At 44.0% G+C, this 5257-nt stretch overlaps 1 pseudogene; it reads right to left on the bottom strand.

Moving 5' to 3' along the window:
• Positions 1–1727: 1727 nt before the first annotated feature.
• On the bottom strand, positions 1728–2206 carry LOC101584009 (annotated as a pseudogene).
• Positions 2207–5257: the final 3051 nt, after the last annotated feature.

Here is a 5257-nt window from a genome sequence, read left to right as displayed (position 1 = left end):
GTCCCAAGTGTCCTCTAAGTTTTAAGGAAAACTTTAACTGTGAGCCCTTGTACAAATGAAAAGAAAGTTAAACACTTCCAATATTCAGTCGTATGAGATAGGTAAGTCAAGGCGTGGTGAAGCACACCTGTAATCCCAGAGCTGGGGAGGCTGAAAACAGGAGGATCACTGAGTCTGAACTGTGTAGTGAGACCCTGTACCAAATACATAAGATAGATAACAGCATTTCAAAAGTTACAAATTGTGGGGTACAAAGGAATGGGACCAAAGCATGTCCAAAATCCAGCAGGGCAAACATTAAATCTCACAGTTCCACTTCTAGCATTGTAGGAAATCTGTAAACACCAAAGTACTTATGTATCTGTGACCCTACAGCACTTCCAGCAGTAGTAATTCCCACGGCTTCTCAATGGGGCCACCTCTGCTCCCTCCTTGTAATTTTCAACAATCCACATTTCTGGCTTCTCCAAACTTCTGGGGTCTCCATTGCATCTTTGGCTTCACACACTGCTCTCTCAGGGGCATGCTGCCTGGCCTCCCAGGCCTTCTTCTGAAATGTAGGTGGAAGTCTTCCAAGCCAAACTCCTGTATTCTGCATGCACCTAAAACTAGCACCATGTGGATGATGTCAAGGTCTGCCATGGCCCAAGCAGAAGCCAGGCTTTCTTCTCTCTTGGCCGTAGGGGTCAAGTGCCTATGAACCAAATCCTGAAGAACTTCTCTAGGCTACCACCATTTTTGGAACACAGTGTTCTGGGGCTCTCTTCCCAAAGTATTTCACTTTTGTAATTTTGAGGATACACCAGGGTGGTGCTCTGCTCCTTCTTATGATGCCCTCAGGCCATGTTGTCTGTTCTGTTCCTTCTAAGCAATTAAGATCACCTCTGCTCCATCATTATAGCTTTACTGGCATTATCTTGCTGGCCAAACTCACAATGTTTTAAATCACTGTGGTGGCCTCTTCGCTCTTGATTCTCAACTTAGATCTGGCTAAAAGCCCCTAAGTGTAGCCATGCCACCATCTCAACATCCAGCTGCCTTGAAATTACTTCTGCCAGATTAATTAGTCCACCACCCTTAAGCCTAGTTTCTGGACATAAGCAAAATGTAGACAAACTTTCTGCCACACTATACCATACATGTCTGGAGTTCAACAGCCAATGCAATCCTTGTCAACAGAAACCTCCACACCTGGTCTTAACCAGCAGGATTTCCATCAGCCTTGTGGTCTTCAAGCTCTGACCAGAATCTTTCATAAGAGTGCAGCCTAAGGCATTCCAGCATTATTTTTGTGGTAGGCATCTTTAAATCTTTCTAAACTCTTCCCACAAGCCACTGCCAAAGGCTCTTGAACCACACAGTAAGGTACAGTCACAGTAATGACCCCACTTCTTGGGTAACAAAAGCAGAAGATTCTTTTACTTTCTCTTATTTTTATAATGAAAATATTAATCTGGGTAAGCATCTAGCCTATGGTATGTAGTAAATGCCAGTTACCTTTTCTAGTGGTTCTCTACAGGCTAAGCTTATCCTAGCCCTCATCATCCTTCTCCTTTCAGGCAATGAAGCTCATCTAGAAAACTAGGGAACTGAAAAGACAGTACAGTGTGGGTAATGCAGTTGGTTCCCAGGTCTCTGCATCCTCTCCCCCATTATGCCAGAAAAGGGCTGAGAAAAGAATTTCCCATGTGGCTTTCTTGGGGCCCAGCTGACTTGTGCTGCACCTGCTAGTGAGCTGAAACTCTCTGGTGCACAGTCCTCTCTTTTTGGCGATGATAATTGTAGGGAAAGAAGCACACATGCATGCTGATTTCATGGACTGTCTTCAGGATTTCAACAGCCTTGCTGTGCTCAGTATCTTGGAAATCCACATCATTCACAGCCAGAACTTAGTCCCCTTCTTGAAGTCCTGCTCGATGTGCATCAGAATCAGGAATCACCTTGGAAATGAAGATGCCTAGCTGTGAAAACTTTCCTCCTCAGATGTTAATTCCCAACTGAGCTCCAGGAGGCTTCTTAAGTGTGACAATTCAGGGTAGAAACTGGGTCAACTCATTGTTGTAGTCTGGGTGGTATACTCTCTGCAAGGCAGCAACTCCAGAAATCCTACTACCAGTCCTGGATATCATACTTACCTTCTTCTGGAACACTCATAGGCAGGCAGGAAAACCACTGGGTAGTCATCATAAGGAATCTGGCTGTCCATCCTGGGCCAGGTCTGGCACACAGGCCTCGCAGCCCGAGAACAGGCGAGCCGCCAATTCAGTCTGAGAACCAGAACCAGATCAAGCCTGCTGTTTATAGTTAATAATAATGATAGGGAGTAGAGGTGTGGCTCAGTGGTAGAGCACTTTCCTAGCAAATGCAAGGTCCTGAACTTGATTCCCAGCACCATAAAATATATATACAATTCATTACACATGACCATATCCCCAGATGGTTCTCATATACTTGTTTTGTAATTTTTATAAGCATTTATGAAAGCATTTATCTCCATGTTACAGATGAAGCCAAGGCACATAGGATTTCAGTATCTTTCCTGAAGCCACACAGCAAGGAAATGGTTTCAGTTCAGTACTATTTTCTCTGCACTTCAAGTTTCCCTTGCTTTCTAAATTCACTTAGAGGAGCATCTTGCCCATCACAGTATTTCCACTTTGGCATTTGATTGGAAATGGCATGGGGCTGGACCATATTCCACCTTTATGGAGTGTCTGGGGTAGGGGCTGTACAGTATCCCACTGAGGAGTGGAAGAACTCTGCAGTGGGGAAGAGGGGCAGGTGTGTGGTCAGGGCACCAGGTCGAGAGCTTTATTGGCAATGGTTGAGCAGGTGGGGGAGCTAAGTGGGTCCCACGATGAACCCACAAGGGGAAGTATTAGTGCCAGAGAGCAGACCTGGGGCCTCATAAGAGGAGGCCACTGGTTTTTGAGTCGTGGGCTTCAGCAGAGCCAGTGGGGCACACAATGATCAGCCATACCTATGGGTAGACGTGTGGGAGTCCAGTGAGCCCAATTTGCCTCGCTAGGGAGCAGCACAGGCTTTCATAGGTTGTGTATACCTGTGGCCCCAGGACAGTCCAGAGCAACACCAAAGGAGGACCTGGGAGCAGCAAGGACCACGAGGCCCAAAAGTAGGCTGACACTGACAATGATACATCTGCTTCCTGGTGAGAGACCAAATCAAGAGGAAGATAGTGTTGCTGGAGCAGAACTAAATTTGGGTGGTGATTTGCAAATCTGAGCCACTTCCGGTGCAAGAACCAGCTGTGTAAGCACACCAGAACAGTCAGTCTGGGGCCAGTGAACAAGGGAAGTACCCATCTTAGCCAGCGTGGGTGATTTCATGCTTGTAGAGTGTACTTGGGTGGAGAGTGCAGGTGTGGGGCACCTGAAGGGCTTCTTAAACTCAGGACTTAATCATAAAGAACCCAAACAACACTACTGATCAGGTTTAAGCATATGAAGAATCTCTTATTGATTTATTGATTGTCATTTTGAGGCAGGGTCTTGCTATGCAGTTCAGGCTGGGCTTGAGCTTACTTTGTAGCTCAGGCACATCTTGAACTCACAACAATCCTCCTGCCTCAGCCTCCTGAGTGCTAGAATTACTAGGGTGTGCCACCATGCCCCACCATGTGAAGAATCTCTATCTTGAATTAAACAAACTTACTGTTTAGTGTGTGTGTGTGTGTGTGTGTGTGTGTGCATGCTGTGTGTGTGAATGCTTTTGTGCTACTTGTGTGTGTGTTACTGGAGACTGATCCCAGGGATTTTGCACTGAACTACATCCCCTACACTTTCAATTTTTTTTGAGGCAGGATCTTGCTGAGTTGCTAAATTGTTACTGCCATATGCAGCTGCTCAGTGTGATTTTTGTGATTAATTTCTCTTTGGGTCAAGAAAAATACATGGAGAGCACAGGCCCAGTGTGTGAGTGAGAGAACCAGTGCCTCTGGATCCTGAATAGACCCAGAGTACAGATCTGGTGTGTGAGAGAGAGTACCGAGGGCTGCAGGATCCTGAACAGACCCAGAGCACAGGCCTGGCGTGGAATCCTTCAGCAGAATTCCCTGCAAAGAGGCTAGAGGCAAGACCCACCCAGCTGATTCAGGAGCAGAATATCTTCCCAGAGTGACACAAAAGGCTCAATTCCAATGGCTGCAGCAGTAAGAAGTGAACACAGCAGCCAGATCCAACCAACACCCACCTGGTGGAATCTGAACTTCGTAGATCCAGACCTGGTGCTAAGGTAATAATTCTATTTAAGCTCTACACCAAAGGTCAGAAGACAGTGGTATACAAAATGACAAAGAGAAGGAACAAAATGCAGTCTCAGGCCCCGAGTCCACCTAGTACAAATGCAGAAGACACTAGCATAGAGGAAACTGGAAATCACACACCAGATATCTTCGAAATAATAGCGTTGGAAGTAAAGAAACAACTGCAGAAAGGTATAGAAGAAATCAGATCAGAAATAATTTCTGAACTAAAAAATGTAGTAATAACTATAATCAAAGAAGTACTGCTTCTAAAGAATACACTGATAAAAAAATAGAGGAGAATATAAAAATGATGGAACCTTGAATAAGCAATATAGGAAAGAAATAGAATGTATGAAACAGATTCAAAGTGATATACAGGAAACTAAAACCTCAATCATAACCTGGCAAAACCGTTTGCGTGAAAGTGAAAATAGACTTTCCGACCTGAAAGACACCCTTGCAGCTAGTGAAAAAGTAAGAAAATATCTCTTTAAAACAACTGGGATGCAGGAAAAAATAATTCAATACCTGCAAGATGATACACAGATGAACAATATGAGACTAATAGGCATCAATGAGAAGGAAAGAGTCAATACAAATGATATAAAAAAAAAATGGCCAGAAGTAATAATAGCAGAAAACTTCTCAAATATGGGGCAACAATCTGACATTCAGGTAACTGAAACATATAGAACTCCAAGTAACATCAACCCAAATAAAACCACATCCAGACATATAATAATCAAGATCCCAGAAACTCAGCATAGGAACAGTATACTAAAAGCCACTAAAGAAAAGAAACAGATCACATTTAAAGGAAAACCCATCAGAATAATGGCAGACTTCTCTTCACAAACCATCAAGTCAAGAAGAGCATGGAGCAAAGAAGTTCAAATCTTGCAAGAAAACAAATTCCAACCCAGACTGATATACCCTGCAAAACTCTCTTTCAAGTATAATGAAGAAGTGAAATACTTTCATGACAAAGAACAA

The sequence above is a fragment of the Octodon degus genome, unplaced genomic scaffold (genome assembly GCF_000260255.1).
Source record: "Octodon degus isolate 3935 unplaced genomic scaffold, OctDeg1.0 scaffold00245, whole genome shotgun sequence".
NCBI classification, from domain to species: domain Eukaryota; kingdom Metazoa; phylum Chordata; class Mammalia; order Rodentia; family Octodontidae; genus Octodon; species Octodon degus.
The sequence above is the reverse complement of the archived record's forward strand: the minus strand, read 5'-3'. Positions and strand labels throughout refer to the sequence as shown.